This window comes from Triticum aestivum, chromosome 6B (genome assembly GCF_018294505.1).
Source record: "Triticum aestivum cultivar Chinese Spring chromosome 6B, IWGSC CS RefSeq v2.1, whole genome shotgun sequence".
In the NCBI taxonomy this organism is placed as follows: Eukaryota; Viridiplantae; Streptophyta; class Magnoliopsida; order Poales; family Poaceae; genus Triticum; species Triticum aestivum.
The window spans coordinates 467960544-467980029 of NC_057810.1; positions in this window are offsets into that span (position 1 = coordinate 467960544).

Genomic DNA, 19486 nt, shown 5'->3' on the forward strand with positions numbered 1-19486 from the left:
CCTAGCTAGAAAATGAGTTGTACTTCTAACAAACTGTAAACGGCTGTAGTAAATTCCATTAGAATTCAAAAATGGGTTGTACATTCTTACAAATCACAAATGGGCTATATGTTCTCCACCACACACTTGTGGGCCCACTAAGTTGACGCGTCCCCTAAAAAAACTAAGTTGGCGCGTATGCAAGGCTTTGTCAACTTATAGTCAACACACGGTTCTAGCGGCAGTGGTCGTTGGATGTCCATCCAACGGATGTCGTGGTTCTTCTTCGATCTCGAATATTCTTGCTTCAGCCGCCCAAAAAATGATTCCTCCCCCCTAACATCTGGTGCACACTGTTTCGGAGGCTGACCTGTGGGCTTACTAAGTTGACGCGTACCAAGGGCTTTTTCAACTTAGTCAATATAAACGATTCTAGCTGCAGTGACCATACGATGTCCATCCAACGGCCGTCGTGCTTCTTCAACCTCTGGTCTTCTTGCTCCAGCAGCCCAAACCAGTGCCGGCCGTGCCGCCTGCTCCTGGCTCCCGTGTCCAGCTGTGCTGCCACCGCCGACCATACCATCCCTCTATACTCACCCACACCTCCTGTTATTCTCCGATGACGGCAGCCTCACACCGCAACCGAAGTAGTCAACCCACGTACTCCCATTCGCATGGGCATCCACTGCCACATCTTCCCCGGCTCTATGTTGTTCCCTTCCTAGGCCTCACCGTCATCCACCACCTTGGTGCTCTCGGCGCGGCATGGTCAACGAAGGACAGCCATCGGAAGAGGACTTTAGGCGGTGAGGCTGGCAGCTGGACCCACCAGCTACATCTTCGAACACAAGGAAGTTCCTCCTTATTACTCACAAAATAAAAACGATTCCTCCCCTTGACAGCTGGGACCCACCGGCTATGTCTTTGCACGCAAGGAAGTGCCTCCTTATCCTCCCTGATAGTCAGGACCCGCCTAGTCGAATTGTATGTAGTGTTGTCATTCTGGTCGCGAACGTGTACGTACATACTGGTCGATCAGTCTGTCTGCGGGTTGTAGTGATGAACCATGGCCGAGTAAGGAAGGGCATGTGTCATAGTAGAGGTGCGCATGTAGCATGTCACGCAGTCTCGTTAATATCATGTACACGTACGTATGGCCAGGGTGCAAGAAAGTAAATACGGCCACGTACGTACATACGGGCGGGGTCTCGAACGCCTACTCGCACATACGTACGGCCAGGGCTCATGTACATGGCTGGGTCGGAACAGAGAAGCTGCATCATTGTGTTCATCAGGAGGCAACGGAATGCGTCGTGTTCATCGGGAGCCAACGGGCTTGGACAAAACAGCCGATCACAACGAGGCCTGGCGTACCGCAGAACGAAGGAAACGGCCTAGTGTTCGACCGCCTACGGTCGAAACAGGATCCTGTTCACCGGGAGGGGTGTGGCATACCAAAACAGAGGAAATAAACTTCTCTTTGACCTCCTATGGTTGAAACAGGGTCCTATTGATCGGGAGGGGTGTGGCGTACCGCAAAATGGAGGAAACAGGCTTGTCTTGGAGCATTACAGTCGAAACGGGGGTCCTATTCATCAGGAGGGGTGTAGCTTACCGCAAAACGGGACTCCACGGGCCACTATTCGTCTCCACCGTCGACCTCCTCTAGCCCCCACGGGCTACTGTTCATCCACCGTCGACCTCCTTCAGCCTCCACCTGCGACTGTTCATCCACGGGCTCATGTTCATCCAGCCTCCACCGCTCCTCCACCGGCTACAGTTCAACCAGCCCTCTCCATAGGGTCCTGTTCAACCACCACTCCACAAGGCTACTGTTCATCCAGCCCTCCTTCAGCTACTGTTCAACCAGCCCTCCATGGGGTTGTCCTATTCATCCAGCCCTCCACGGTGTCCTGTTCATCCACCCCCAACCGGCTCGATCGATCGGGGTCCTGTTCATCCAGCGGCAACACCACAGGGTCCTGTTCATCCAACCCCACCGAGAACTGTTCATCCAACCCCCCAACAATGCTCACTATTCATCAAGAGGCAGTAGGTTCGATCGGCTTCAGTTAGTAGCAGTAGCGAAGGAATCGCTCGATTGGGTTCAGTTAATAGCCAGATCGATCGATCGCTCGGATTCAGTAACGCGTAGCCTGTAGTGCAATCGCTCGGGTTCAGTAGGTGAACGCCTCGCTCGGGTTCAGTTAGAGCCCAATGTCTCGCACCCACGCATGTACGTGTACGAGAGAAACGTGCATCGCTCAGCCCCTGACCACCCACTGTAACCGGGAACTCCCTGATATTTTCCTCGCCCTCGCTTCTACCCTGGTTTTTTCTGTCATGGACGGCCAAAAGAATGTCATGCAGTTGCGTTTCCGGCCCGCCCAGGATGAAAAGCCCATTTTCTGTCATGATTTTTTGTCATAGAAGTAGAATCCCACCACATCTATGATGATACCGGGTTTTGTCACAATTATCGTCATAGAAGTGTCATAAGCATGACAGGAAAAAAATTTGTTCGGCCCAAAATGTCACGGATGTGTCTTTTTTTTGTAGTGATATCAGGATGCAATGTTCCATCTCCTGCATAAGGATTAGCTAGCAGTTTATCTATCATACCCGAAGGAATTTCATAATAAATATTTTCAGTAGGTTCAGCACGTTGAGGGGCAACTTTTTTCTCTTCTGGTCGGGGTGAAGATACCCCGAACAAACCCCTCAAAGATTATTTTCCATAGCAACAAGTGACAGTAAATTTCAGCACACTATATAAATGTTTCCATACCAAATTCCACTTACCAAAGGCGCTTCACTCCCTGGGAACGTCGCCAGAAAAGAGTCTTGATGACCCACAAGTATAGGGGATCTATCGTAGTCCTTTCGATAAGTAAGAGTGTCGAACCCACCAAGGAGCGGAAGGAAATGACAAGCGGTTTTTAGCAAGGTATTGTCTGCAAGCACTGAATTACCGATAACAGATAGCTTTGTGATAGGATAATTCATAACGGGTAACAAGTAACAAGGGTAACAAAGGTGCAACAAGGTGGCCCAATCCTTTTTGTGTTTTTTTACTGTGAACGGTAGGAAAGGCGTCTACTGTGTTAATATATTAATAAAAATAGAAGAACATTGTACAATGGAGTATTTACATGGTGGGTGTCTCAGCCACTTTGTGGCAAGAGAGAAGGATGCTAACTAGGTGTACTATCAAAGAGAGCTTACAAAGTTAAGAACCAAAGGCCTATGTGCCTCTTTAACCCTGTGTTGAAGTAGCTCAAAGTCCCTCTTGAATCTATCAAGCCAGGACCAAAACGAGGGGGCTATAGCTCTAAAATGTTTATTGCTCCTCTCCTTCCAGATGCTCCAGGTTGCCACAATGAATTTTTCTAGGAACAAAGGTGATGGATGGCCATTCTTTTGACCCTCAATAGCTTGCAGACGGCCGGGGAAGGGCTCCCAGTTGATATCAAGTTTGTCCCAACATTGTTTGCTAAAGGAGCAAGTGAAGATCATATGTTCAACAGTTTCTTTGATGTTCTGACTGCAGAGTAGGCAATTGTGATCATCCCCAATGTTGTAGTACCTTATTTTGAGCATATTGTGCGTGTTGAGCCTATCGTGAAACAGCAGCCAAGCAAACACTTTTAATTCCATCATACATTTTGATTTCCAGATCAAACCGAAAGCTTGGGAGTGAATGTCCCTGAAAAAGAAATGGTGATAATCAATAGATTGAAACTCGTTTTGCCCCAGATGTAGTGCCACACATCTGATGTAGCCGTTGATGGTTCTATTGCTGCAGCAATGGTCTGCAAGTGCCTGACCTCTGCATGGGCTTGGGGGGTCAGAGGAAGGTGGAACATTTCTCCCAGCAATGTGATCCCCAAGAAATCCTTGACCGAGACGTCCTCGTTCAAAGAGTGGGAGAAAGCACGTGGATGTGAGTCTTGAAGAAGCTGATCCGACCAGAGATCTTTCCAGAATAGATCTATGGTCCCACATACAATGTTGATGCGGGAGACCCGCTGAACTTGGGAGAGAGTTTGAGAATATCACGCCACCAAAAGGATCCAATGGGATCAGAAGCATGTGGTATTTTTTCAACATAGTACGAGTCCCAAGTCAGTTGTACCCAAGGAATATCCATCTTATTGCAGAATTTGTGCAGGAATTTGAGTAGCAAAGCTTCATTCTGAATTCATAGGTTGAGGACACCTAGTCCTCCTTTATTTTTGGGCTTACACACCATATCACAAGCAGCGAGAGAGTTACATTTGTCACCTTGCTTAGTTTTCTTGATCCACAAGCACCTTCATCTCATTTTATCAAGCATTTCAATAAGCTTTGGTGGAAAATGAAGCATGCACATTGCATAAATGAGAAGGGAGGTGACAGTAGAGTTAAGCAGGGTCAATGTCCCTACATGGGACATAAGTGAGAGCGTGGAAGAAAGACCCCTCTTAGTAGCACTGACCAGCGGCATGAAATCTTGAATTGTGGGACATGATGTGCCCAAAGGAAGACCTAGGTATGTAAAAGGCATGGCACCAATTGAGCACTCAAAAATTGAAGCAATTTGCGTGGCAAGATCATCCTCCAAGTTACTGGGAATGAGCGTTGATTTATGGAAGTTGATCTTGAGGCTGATGGATCGGGCATAGTTTGTGAGGATATTCTTAATAATTAGCGCCTGACAAGGGCAGGCAGGCATGAGCAAAATGGTGTCATTGGCGTATTAGACAATCAGATAATCCATTTGGCCATTGCAAGGGAAGGGAAGGTGGATTGACCCCTTTCTATATGCATCATTGATGGCAGATTGGAGGAGATCGACCGCTAGGATGAAGATTAGGGGTGAGAGAGGATCACCCTGTCGAACTCCATGAAGGCAATGAAATTGCCTGCCCGGTGCACCATTAAGAAGAATGGATGATCTACCCGAAGAGAAGATAGATTTAATCCAAGATAGCCATTTGTCGTTGAAGCCCGTGTGTTTCATGATGTTGATCATTGGGTCATGCTCGATGGTGTCGAAGGCTTTGTTGAAGTCCAATTTAAGCAACACGATTGGATGTTTTGAGGCTTGACATTGATGGATATATTGGAATGTCCAAGCAAGAAAATCCTGGATAGATCTTCCTCCTATGAAGCCATATTGATTACGTTGCACAATTTTCAGAATGACCTTCTGTAAACGGTTGGCCAGCAGCTTAGTGATGAGCTTGAGGCAGCAATTGAGCAGTGTGATTGGACGTAATCGTTGACAGTTGAAGGAGACACATTTTTCGGGATAAGTGTAATGAGTCCATCATTAATGCTTTGGAGATTAAGCGTGCCATCATGGAATTGATTACACAACGTGTAGAAGTCTACCTTGATGATTGGCCAGCATGTTTTAAGGAAGAGACCACTGAATCCGTCCGGGCTAGGTGCTCGATCACCCGGCATCTCATTGATCACGGAGTCAATTTCCACATGGGTGAAAGGCAGAGTGAGATGATCTAGGTTTTCAGTTGGCCGGATCAATGTTTGAAGATCAAACTGCATTTGCGTGGGGTTGGAAGTACCAAGCTTGTCAGTGTATGCTTGAAAAAGAAGGGCCTCTTTGCTAGTGTGATCTTCCACCATGAGTCCCTCAGGTGTTTGCAGGTTGGCAATGTTGTTTTTACGATATCTCTCCATGGCCACCGCCTGAAAAAACTTTGTATTTTCATCCCCAAATTTAACCCAGTGAATGGTGCAGCATTTCTTCCAGTATTGCTTCTGATAATCCAGCAATCGGATAAGATGGTTCTTGATGATCTTGTGGAAGTTGCCCTCGTGAAGTGTGAGTGGCCGGAGGTTCTCAAGGGCATGCAAATCAGCTAGGGTTTTGTTGGTGTTTTCAATAGCAATTGATATAGGAGAAATATTTTTACTCCAAGCTTTTAATTCTTACCTCAGGCACTTGAACTTATGACACAACATTGTGGTTGCATTAGCTGAATTGACAGGTCGGTCCCAAACCTTTTTAACCATGTCCATAAAACCAGAATGAAGAATCCAATAGGACTCAAACCGGAAGAGCTTGGCACGTGGAATTTTTGTCTCTATGTTGACCACGCAAGGAGTGTGATCCGATGTGGGTTTGTAGAGGGGTTTTACCGAGGTATTGGGATAGACATGTGTCCAATGTATTGAAGTGAAGAACCAATCAAGTTGCTCGAGAAGGGGGTCCTGTTGCATGTTGCTCCATGTATACAACCTGCCCTTAATGGGTAACTCAACTAGATTGTGCTTGCGGATAATATTATTGAAAGTTGACATGTCATTTACATTGCCCCCTGGTTTATTGCGGTTCTCCAGGCCACGAATATAATTAAAATCCCCAAGGAAAAGGCAATCTTCATCAGCATGGATTTCCCTGTCATATAGCCATTGTGTGAAAGTATCGCGGGCAGGGCCAGTACATGGGCCATATATGTTGTAGAGCGTCCAAGCTTGTGCGGATAGCGTGCTAGTGAACTGAATGCCCAAAGCAAAATCCTCCTAATCAATAACAGTACCAGAAAAAATGGAGCTATTCCAGACAGTGAGCAGACCTCCCGAAGCACCACGAGAAGGAACAAAAGCAAATTTATCAAAGCGCTTGGGGCAGCAAGATTTAATATTGACATAGTGCCCGGTGCTACTTGCTATTTTCTGCATATTTTTTACATCGCATGAAATCAATATCAAATGGAGTCCAAACGCAATGCAACTCCTGGAGGAATTTCTTTAGGCCATAAGAAAGACGATGGGTCAAGGAAGCACCTAGGGGGCTGCTCGAGGGGAGCAGCACCCACCAGGGCGCGCCAGGAGGCCCAAGCGCGCCCTGGGGGGTTGTGCCCACCTCGGTGCCCCCCGAACCGCCTCTTTGCTCTATAAATACCACAATGTTCCAGAAACCCTAGGGGAGTCGACGAAATATAGATCCAGCCGCCGCAGAGTCCAGAACCACCAGATCCAATCTAGACACCATCATGGAGGGGTTCACCACTTCCATTGGTGCCTCTCTTATGATGCGTGAGTAGTTCTTTGTAGACCTACAGGTCCGTAGTTAGTAGCTAGATGGCTTCCTCTCTCTCTCTCTCTCTCTCTCTCTCTCTCTTGATTATCAATACAATGGTCTCTTGGAGATCCATATGATGTAAGTCTTTGGGCGATGTGTTTGTTGGGATCTGATGAACTTTGAGTTTATGATCAAATCTATGTTTTTATCCATGAAAGTTATTTGAGTCTTCTTTGATCTCTTATATGCATGATTGCTTATAGCCTCATATTTCTTCTCTGATATTTGGGTTTTGTTTGGCCAACTTGATCTACTTATCTTGCAATGGGAAGAGGTGTTGTGTAGTGGGTTTTATCTTACAGTGCTTGATCCAAGTGACAGAAGGGGAACTGACACGTATGTACCGTTGCTACTAAGGATAACAAGATGAGATCTATATCTTCCGCAATAGATAAACGGATCTCATCTACATCATGTCATCGTTCTTATTGCATTACTCCATTTTCTCATGAACTTAATACACTAGATGCATGATGGGCAGCGGTCGATGTGTGGAGTAATAGTAGTAGATGCAGGCAGGAGTCGGTCTACTAATCTTGGACGTGATGCCTATATAATGATCATTGCCTGGATATCGTCATAATTATTTGAAGTTCTATCAATTGCCCAACAGTAATTGTTTTCCCACCATTTGCTATTTTTCTCGAGAGAAGCCACTAGTGAAACCTACGGCCCCCGAGTCTCTTTTCATAATATTTGCCTTTGCAATCTATTTTCTCTTGCATTTATTTTCAGATCTATTAAACCATAAATACAAAAATACCTTGCTGCAATGTATTTGTTTCGCAATCTATTTATCCTATCTACCACTTTTTCCCTCACATTTTTGCCTATCTTGAGGCGCCGTACCCAGAACGGATTGACAGCCCCTTTAACAAGTTGAGTTGCGAGTATTTGTTATTCGTGTGCAGATGCTGTTTACGTGGTGTGAGGAGGTTCTCCTACTGGTTCGATGATAACCCTCAAGTGTAGGGGATAATTGTAGCCTCTTTCGATAAGTAAGAGTGTCGAACCCAACGAGGAGCTAAAGGTAGAACAAATATTCTCTCAAGTCCTATCTGCCACTGATACAAATCTACGCACGCTTAGTGTTCGCTTTACCTAGAACAAGTATGAAACTAGAAGTACTTTGTAGGTGTTGTTGGATATGTTTGCAAGATAATAAAGAGCACATAAATATAAACTAGGGGCTGTTTAGATAAAGATGCAATAAAGTAAATATAGCGAGTGTGGAAAAGTGGTGGTAGGAGTTGTGAAATTGTCCCTAAGCAATTGACTACTTTAGTAGACTGATAGCAAGTTTTATGTGGGAGAGGCATAAGCTAACATACTTTCTCTTCTTGGATCATATGCACTTATGATTGGAACTCTAGCAAGCATCCACAACTACTAAAGATCATTAAGATAAGACCCAACCATAGCATTAAAGCTTCAAGTCCCCTTTATCCCATACGCCACAACCCCCTTACTCGGGTTTATGCTTCTGTCACTCAAGCAACCCACTATAAGCGAATCATGAACGTATTGCAACACCCTACAATAGGAATCCCTCACGCTTGCGCGACACGGAGGGCACAATAGGACAGCAACATAACCACAAGCAAATTAAACCAATCATAGCAATTCATCAATCACCGATAGGACAATGAAAATCTACTAAGACATCATAGGATGGCAACACATCATTGGATAATAATATGAAGCATAAAGCACCAGGTTCAAGTAGAGGGGACAACGGGTTGCGGGAGAGTGGTCCGGTGAATATAGATGGGGGAAGGTGATGTAGATGTTGGTGAAGATGGCGGAGGTGTTGGTGTAGATCGCGATGATGATGATGGCCCCCGGCGGCGTTCCGGCGCCACCGGAAGCAAGGGGGAGAGAGCCCCCCTTCTTTTTCTTCTTCCTTGACCTTCTCCTTAGATGGGAGAAGGGTTTCCCCTCTGGTTCTTGGCTCCCATGGCGTGGGAGGGGCGAGAGCCCCTCCGAGATTGGATCTATCTCTCTGTCTCTCTCTGTTTCTGCGTTCCCGGATTCTGCCCTGGCACTGTTTCTTTTATATCCGGAGATCCGTAACTCCGATTGCATTGAAACCTTCGCCCAGATATTTTTCCAAAAATTAGCTTTCTTGCGGCCAAAGTAGAGCATCAACCGCCTTACGAGGATCCCACGTGGGTGGGGGCGCGCCCACCTGGAGTGGTAGCATGGGCCACCCTTGTGGCCACCTCGGGCACCGTCTCACGTTGATTCTTCCTCCCAAAAATCACAAATATTCCAAAATAATTCTGCGTCAGTTTTTATCTCGTTTGGACTCCGTTTGATATTCTGTTTCTGCGAAACATAAACATGCAACAAACAGGAATTGGCACTGGGCACTGGATCAATATGTTAGTCCCAAAAATAGTATAAAAAGTTGCCAAAAGTATATGAAAGTTGAATAATATTGGCATGGAACAATCAAAAATTATAGATACGACGGAGACGTATCAGCATCCCCAAGCTTAATTCCTGCTCGTCCTCGAGCAGGTAAATGATAAAAAGATAGTTTTTGATGTGGAATGCTACCTAGCATAATCTTGATCATGTATCTAATCATGGCATGAATATTAAGACACGAGTGATTCAAGGAAATAGTCTATCATTTGACATAAAAACAATAATACTTAGGGCATCCCAACAAACAATCATGTCTTTCAAAATATCAATGCTAAAGAACACTATCCCTACAAAATCATATAGTTAGGCCATGCTTCATTTTCATCACACAAAATACTCCCATCATGCACAACCCCGGTTTCAGCCAAGCAATTGGTTCATACTTTTTAACGTGCTTCAGCTTTTTCAACTCTTATGCAATACATGAGCGCAAGCCATGGACATAGCACTATGGGTGGAGTAGAGTATGATGATGGAGGTTGTGTGAAGAAGACAAAAAGGGAGAAAGTCTCACATCGACGCGGCTAATCAACGGGCTATGGAGATGCCCATCAATTGATGTCAATGCGAGGAGTAGGGATTGCCATGCAACGGATGCACTAGAGCTATAAGTGTATGAAAGCTCAAACTGAAAACTAACTGGGTGTGCATCCAACTTGCTTGCTCATGAAGACCTCGGGCATTTGAGGAATCCCATCATCGGAATATACAAGCCAAGTTCTATAATGAAAATTCCCACTAGTATATGAAAGTGATAACTCAAGAGACTCTCTATATGAAGAACATGGTGCTATTTTGAAGCACAAGTGTGGTAAAAGGATAGTAACATTGCCCCTTCTCTCTTTTTCTCTCATTTTTTGTTTTCTCTCTTTTTGGTGGGCTTCTTTGGCCTCTTTTATTTTTTATTTGGGCTTCTTTGGCCTCTTTTATTTTTCATAAAGTCCGGAGTCTCATCCCAACTTGTGGGGGAATCTGTTGGGGAATGTAGTAATTTCAAACATTTTCCTACGTACATGCAAGATTATGGTGATGGCATAGCAACGAGAGGAGAGAGTGTTGTCCACGTACCCTCGTAGACCGTAAGCGGAAGCGTTATGACAACGCGGTTGATGTAGTCGTACGTCTTCACGATCCGACCGATCCAAGTACTGAACGTACGGCACCTCCAAGTTCAGCACACATTCAGCTCGATGACGATCCCCGTGCTCCGATCCAGCAAAGCTTCAGGGATGAGTTCCGTCAGCACGACGGCGTGGTGACGATGATGATGCTCTACCGGCGCAGGGCTTCGCCTAAACTCCGCGACGATATGACCGAGGTGGAATATGGTGGAGGGGGGCACCGCACACGGCTAAGGAACGATCCGTAGATCAACTTGTGTGTCCTAGGGTGCCCCCCTGCCCCTGTATATAACGGAGAAAGGGGGGAGGCCGGCCGGCCCCTTGGGGCGCGCCAAGGAGGAGGAGTCCTCCTCCTGGTAGGAGTAGGACTCCCCCTTTCCTACTCCTACTAGGAGGGGGAAAGGAAGGGGGAGAGGGGGAAGGAAAGAGGGGGGCGCCCCCCCCCCCTCCTAGTCCAATTCGGACCAGAGGGAGAGGGGGCGCGTGGCCCACCCTGGCCGCCCCTCTCTCTTCCCACCAAGGCCCATGTGGCCCATTAACTCTCCCAGGGGGGTCCGGTAACCCTCCGGCACTCCGGTTTTCTCCGAAATCACCCGGAACACTTCCGGTGTCCGAATATAGTCGTCCAATATATCAATCTTTATGTCTCGACCATTTCGAGACTCCTCATCATGTACGTGATCACATCCGGGACTCCGAACAAACTTCGATACATCAAACTTATAAATTCATAATAAAATTGTCATCGTAATGTTAAGCGTGCGGACCCTACGGGTTCGAGAACTATGTAGACATGACCTAGAACTATTCTCGATCAATAACCAATAGCGGAACCTGGATGCCCATATTGGTTCCTACATATTCTACGAAGATCTTTATCGGTCAAACCGCATAACAACATACGTTGTTCCCTTTGTCATCGGTATGTTACTTGCCCGAGATTTGATCTTCGGTATCCAATACCTAGTTCAATCTCGTTACCGGCAAGTCTCTTTACTCGTTACGTAATGCATCATCCCGTAACCAACTCATTGGTCACATTGCTTGCAAGGCTTATAGTGATGTGCATTACCGAGAGGGCCCAGAGATACCTCTCCGACAACCGGAGTGACAAAACCTAATCTCGAAATACGCCAACTCAACATATACCTTCGGAGACACCTGTAGTAATCCTTTATAATCACCCAGTTACGTTGTGACGTTTGGTAGTACCCAAAGTGTTCCACCGGTAAACGGGAGTTGCATAATCTCATAGTTACAGGAACATGTATAAGTCATGAAGAAAGCAATAGCAATATACTAAACGATCAAGTGCTAGGCTAACGGAATGGGTCATGTCAATCACATCATTCTCCTAATGATGTGATCCCATTAATCAAATGACAACACATGTCTATGGTTAGGAAACATAACCATCTTTGATTAATGAGCTAGTCAAGTAGAGGCATACTAGTGACTATATGTTTGTCTATGTATTCACACATGTATCATGTTTCCGGTTAATACAATTCTAGCATGAATAATAAACATTTATCATGATATGAGGAAATAAATAATAACTTTATTATTGCCTCTAGGGCATATTTCCTTTAGTCTCCCACTTGCACTAGAGTCAATAATCTAGATTACATAGTAATGATTCTAACACCCATGGAGTCTTGGTGCTGATCATGTTTTGCTCGTGAGAGAGGCTTAGTCAATGGGTCTGCAACATTCAGATCCGTATGTATCTTGCAAATTTCTATGTCTCCCACTTGGACTTGGTCCCGGATGGAATTGAAGCGTCTCTTGATGTGCTTGGTCCTCTTGTGAAATCTGGATTCCTTTGCCAAAGCAATTGCACCAGTATTGTCACAGAAGATCTTCATTGGTCCCGATGCACTAGGTATGACACCTAGATCGGAAATGAACTCCTTCATCCAGACTCCTTCATTTGCTGCTTCCGAAGCAGCTATGTACTCAGCTTCACATGTAGATCCCGCCACGACGCTTTGTTTAGAACTGCACCAACTTACAGCTCCACCGTTTAATAAAAACACGTATCCGGTTTGCGATTTAGAATCGTCCGGATCAGTGTCAAAGCTTCCATCGACGTAACCATTTACGACTAGCTTTTTTTCACCTCCATATACGAGAAACATATCCTTAGTCCTTTTCAGGTATTTCAGGATGTTCTTGACCGCTGTCCAGTGATCCACTCCTGGATTACTTTGGTACCTCCCTGCCAAACTTATTGCTAAGCATACGTCAGGTCTGGTACACAACATTGCATACATGATAGAGCCTATGGCTGAAGCATAGGGAATATCTTTCATTTTCTCTCTATCTTCTGCTGTGGTCGGGCATTGAGTTTGACTCAAATTCACACCTTGAAGCACGGGCAAGAAACCTTCCTTTGCCTGATCCATTTTGAACCTTTTCAAAATTTTATCAAGGTATGTGCTTTGTGAAAGTCCTATTAAGCGTCTTGATCTATCTCTATAGATCTTGATGCCCAATATGTAAGCAGCTTCACCTAGATCTTTCATTGAAAAACTTTTATTCAAGTATCCCTTTATGCTATCCAGAAATTCTATATCATTTCCAATTAATAATATGTCATCTACATATAATATCAGAAATGCTACAGAGCTCCCACTCACTTTCTTGTAAATACAGGCTTCTCCAAAAGTCTGTATAAAACCATATGCTTTGATCACACTATCAAAGCGTTTATTCCAACTCCGAGATGCTTGCACCAGTCCATAAATGGATCGCTGGAGCTTGCACACTTTGTTAGCACCTTTTGGATCAACAAAACCTTCTGGCTGCATCATATACAGCTCTTCTTCCAGAAATCCATTCAAGAATGCAGTTTTGACATCCATTTGCCAGATTTCATAATCATGAAATGCAGCAATAGCTAACATGATTCGGACAGACTTAAGCATCGCTACGGGTGAGAAAGTCTCATCGTAGTCAACCCCTTGAACTTGTCGAAAACCTTTCGCAACAAGTCGAGCTTTATAGACAGTTACATTACCATCAGCGTCAGTCTTCTTCTTAAAGATCCGATTATTCTCAATGGCTTGCCGATCATCGGGCAAGTCAACCAAAGTCCATACTTTGTTCTCATACATGGATCCCATCTCAGATTTCATGGCCTCTAGCCATTTTGCAGAATCTGGGCTCATCATCGCTTCCTCATAGTTCGTAGGTTCATCATGGTCAAGTAACATGACTTCCAAAATAGGATTACCATACCACTCTGGTGCGGATCTTACTCTGGTAGACCTACGAGGTTCAGTAGAAACTAGATCTGAAGTTTCATGATCAATATCATTAGCTTCCTCACTAATTGGTGTAGTTGTCACAGGAACCGGTTCTTGTGATGAACTACTTTCCAACAAGGGAGTAGATACAGTTATCTCATCAAGTTCTACTTTCCTCCCACTCACTTCTTTCGAGAGAAACTCCTTCTCTAGAAAGGATCCGATGTTAGCAATAAAAATCTTGCCCTCAGATCTGTGATAGCAGGTGTACCCAATGGTCTCTTTTGGGTATCCTATGAAGACACATTTCTCCGATTTAGGTTCGAGCTTATCTGGTTGAAGTTTCTTCACATAAGCATCGCAGCCCCAAACTTTAAGAAACGACAACTTTGGTTTCTTGCCAAACCACAGTTCATAAGGCGTCGTCTCAATGGATTTTGATGGTGCCCTATTTAACGTGAATGCAGTCGTCTCTAAAGCATAACCCCAAAACGATAGCGGTAAATCAGTAAGAGACATCATAGATCGCACCATATCTAGTAAAGTACGATTACGACATTCGGACACACCATTTCGTTGTGGTGTTCCGGGTGGCGTGAGTTGCGAAACTATTCCGCATTGTTTCAAATGTAAACCAAACTCGTAACTCAAATATTCTCCTCCACGATCAGATCGTAGAAACTTTATTTTCTTGTTACGATGATTTTCCACTTCACTCTGAAATTCTTTGAACTTTTCAAATGTTTCAGACTTGTGTTTCATCAAGTAGATATACCCATATCTGCTCAAGTCATCTTTGAAGGTGAGAAAATAACGATACCCGCCGCGAGCTTCAACATTCATTGGCCCACAAACATCAGTATGTATGATTTCCAACAAATCAGTTGCTCGCTCCATAGTTCCGGAGAACGGCGTTTTAGTCATCTTGCCCATAAGGCACGGTTCGCAAGTACCAAGTGATTCATAATCAAGTAATTCCAAAAGCCCATCAGTATGGAGTTTCTTCATGCGCTTTACACCGATATGACCTAAACGGCAGTGCCATAAATAAGTTGCACTATCATTATCAACTCTGCATCTTTTGGTTTCAACACTATGAATATGTGTATCACTACTATCGAGATTCAATAAAAATAGACCACTCTTCAAGGGTGCATGACCATAAAAGATATTACTCATATAAATAGAACAACCATTATTCTCTAATTTAAATGAATAACCGTCTCGCATCAAACAAGATCCATATATAATGTTCATGCTTAACGCTGGCACCAAATAACAATTATTTAGGTCTAAAACTAATCCCGATGGTAGATGTAGAGGTAGCGTGCCGACCGCGATCACATCGACTTTGGAACCATTTCCCACGCGCATCGTCACCTCGTCCTTAGCTAATCTTCGCTTAATCCGTAGTCCCTGTTTTGAGTTGCAAATATTAGCAACAGAACCAGTATCAAATTCCCAGGTACTACTGCGAGCATTAGTAAGGTACACATCAATAACATGTATATCACATATACCTTTGTTCACTTTGCCATCCTTATTATCCGCCAAATACTTGGGGCAGTTCCGCTTCCAGTGCCCAGTCTGCTTGCAATAGAAGCACTCAGTTTCAGGCTTTGGTCCAGACTTGGGTTTCTTCTCTTGAGCAGCAACTTGTTTGTCGTTCTTCTTGAAGTTCCCCTTCTTCTTCCCTTTGCCCTTTTTCTTGAAACTGGTGGTCTTGTTAACCATCAACACTTGATGCTCCTTCTTGATTTCTACCTCCGCGGCTTTTAGCATTGCGAAGAGCTCGGGAATAGTCTTGTCCATCCCTTGCATATTATAGTTCATCACGAAGCTCTTGTAGCTTGGTGGCAGTGATTGGAGAATTCTATCAATGACACTATCATCAGGAAGATTAACTCCCAGTTGAATCAAGTGATTATTATACCCAGACATTTTGAGTATGTGTTTACTGACAGAACTATTCTCTTCCATCTTGCAGCTATAGAACTTATTGGAGACTTCATATCTCTCAATCCGGGCATTTGCTTGAAATATTAACTTCAACTCCTGGAACATCTCATATGCCCCATGACGTTCAAAACGTCGTTGAAGACCCGGTTCTAAGCCGTAAAGCATGGCACACTGAACTATCGAGTAGTCATCAGCTTTGCTCTGCCAAACATTCTTAACATCGTCAGTTGCATCAGCAGCAGGCCTGGCACCCAGCGGTGCTTCCAGGACATAATTCTTTTGTGCAGCAATGAGGATAATCCTCAGGTTACGGACCCAGTCTGTGTAATTGCTACCATCATCTTTCAACTTTGCTTTCTCAAGGAACGCATTAAAATTCAACGGAACAACAGCACGAGCCATCTATATACGACAAACATAGACAAGCAAAATACTATCAGGTACTAAGTTCATGATAAATTTAAGTTCAATTAATCATATTACTTAAGAACTCCCACTTAGACAGACATCTCTCTAGTCATCTAAGTGATCACGTGATCCAAATCAACTAAACCATGTCCGGTCATCACATGAGATGGAGTAGTTTCAATGGTGAACATCATTATGTTGATCATATCTACTATATGATTCACGCTCGACCTTTCGGTCTCCGTGTTCCGAGGCCATATCTGTATATGCTAGGCTCGTCAAGTTTAACCCGAGTATTCCGCGTGTGCAACTGTTTTGCACCCGTTGTATTTGAACGTAGAGCCTATCACACCCGATCATCACGTGGTGTCTCGGCACGAAGAACTTTCACAACGGTGCATACTCAGGGAGAACACTTCTTGATAATTAGTGAGAGATCATCTTAAAATGCTACCGTCAATCAAAGCAAGATAAGATGCATAAAGGATAAACATCACATGCAATCAATATAAGTGATATGATATGGCCATCATCATCTTGTGCTTGTGATCTCCATCTTCGAAGCACCGTCGTGATCACCATTGTCACCGGTGCGACACCTTGATCTCCATCGTAGCATCGTTGTCGTTACGCTATCTATTGCTTCTACGACTATCGCTACCGCTTAGTGATAAAGTAAAGCAATTACAGGGCGTTTGCATTTCATACAATAAAGCGACAACCATATGGCTCCTGCCAGTTGCCGATAACTTCGGTTACAAAACATGATCATCTCATACAATAAAATATAGCATCACGTCTTGACCATATCACATCACAACATGCCCTACAAAAACAAGTTAGACGTCCTCTACTTTGTTGTTGCAAATTTTACGTGGCTGCTACGGGCTTAGCAAGAACCGTTCTTACCTACGCATCAAAACCACAATGATAGTTCGTCAAGTTAGTGTTGTTTTAACCTTCGCAAGGACCGGGCGTAGCCACACTCGATTCAGCTAAAGTGAGAGAGACAGACACCCGCCAGCCACCTTTAAGCACGAGTGCTCGTAACGGTGAAACCAGTCTCGCGTAAGCGTACGCGTAATGTCGGTCCGAGCCGCTTCATCTCACAATACCGCCGAACCAAAGTATGACATGTTGGTAAGCAGTATGACTTGTATCGCCCACAACTCGCTTGTGTTCTACTCGTGCATATGACATCTACGCATAAAACCTGGCTCGGATGCCACTGTTGGGGAATGTAGTAATTTCAAAAAAAAATCATACGCACACGCAAGATCATGGTGATGGCATAGCAACGAGAGGAGAGAGTGTTATCCACGTACCCTCGTAGACCGTAAGCGGAAGCGTTATGACAACGCGGTTGATGTAGTCGTACGTCTTCACGATCCGACCGATCCAAGTACCGAACGTACGGCACCTCCGAGTTCAGCACACGTTCAGCTCGATGATGATCCCCGGGCTCCGAATCAGCAAAGCTTCGGGGATGAGTTCCGTCAGCACGACTGCGTGGTGATGATGATGATGCTCTACCGGCACAGGGCTTCGCCTAAACTTCGCGACAATATGACCGAGGTGGAATATGGTGGAGGGGGGCACCGCACACGGCTAAGGAACGATCGGTAGATCAACTTGTGTGTCCTAGGGTGCCCCCCTGCCCCCGTATATAAAGGAGCAAGGGGGGAGGCCGGCCGGCCCCTTGGGGCGCGCCAAGGAGGAGTCCTCCTCCTCCTAGTAGGAGTAGGACTCCCCCTTTCCTACTCCTACTAGGAGGGGGGAAAGGAAGGGGGAGAGGGGGAAGGAAAGAGGGGGGCGCCCCCCCCCTCCTAGTCCAATTCGGACCAGAGGGAGAGAGGGCGCGCGGCCCACCCTGGCCGCCCCTCTCTCTTCCCACCAAGGCCCATGTGGCCTGTTAACTCTCCCGGGGGGGGGGTTCCGGTAACCCTCCGGCACTCCGGTTTTCTCCAAAATCACCCGGAACACTTCCGGTGTCCGAATATAGTCGTCCAATATATCAATCTTTATGTCTAGACCATTTCGAGACTCCTCGTCATGTCCATGATCACATCCGGGACTCCAAACAAACTTCGGTACATCAAAACTTATAAACTCATAATAAAACTGTCATCGTAACGTTAAGTGTGCGGACCCTACAGGTTCGAGAACTATGTAGACATGACCTAGAACTATTCTCGGTCAATAACCAATAGCGGAACCTGGATGCCCATATTGGTTCCTACATATTCTATGAAGATCTTTATCGGTCAAACCGCATAACAACATACGTTGTTCCCTTTGTCATCGGTATGTTACTTGCCCGAGATTTGATCGTCGGTATCCAATACCTAGTTCAATCTCGTTACCGGCAAGTCTCTTTACTCGTTACGTAATGCATCATCCCGTAACCAACTCATTGGTCACATTGCTTGCAAGGCTTATAGTGATGTGCATTACCGAGAGGGCCCAGAGATACCTCTCCGACAATCGGAGTGACAAAACCTAATCTCAAAATACGCTAACTCAACATATACCTTCGGAGACACCTGTAGTAATCCTTTATAATCACCCAGTTACGTTGTGACGTTTGGTAGTACCCAAAGTGTTCCTCCGGTAAACGGGAGTTGCATAATCTCATAGTTACAGGAACATGTATAAGTCATGAAGAAAGCAATAGCAATATACTAAACGATCAAGTGCTAGGCTAACGGAATGGGTCATGTCAATCACATCATTCTCCTAATGATGTGATCCCATTAATCAAATGACAACACATGTCTATGGTTAGGAAACATAACCATCTTTGATTAATGAGCTAGTCAAGTAGAGGCATACTAGTGACTATATGTTTGTCTATGTATTCACACATGTATCATGTTTCCGGTTAATACAATTCTAGCATGAATAATAAACATTTATCATGATATGAGGAAATAAATAATAACTTTATTATTGCCTCTAGGGCATATTTCCTTCAGAATCATAGTCTCGATTATCCTTTCCTCACTGGGCAATGCTCTAATAATGATGATCATCACACTTTTATTTACTTACAACTCAATATTACAACTCGATATCTAGAACAAAGATATGACTATATATGAATGCCTCCGATGGTGTACCGAGATGTGCAATGATCTAGCGTAGCAATGACATCAAAAAACGGACAAGCCATGGAAACATTATGCGAGCTATCTTACGATCATGCAAAGCAATATGACAATGAATGCTTGAAGGAAATCTGC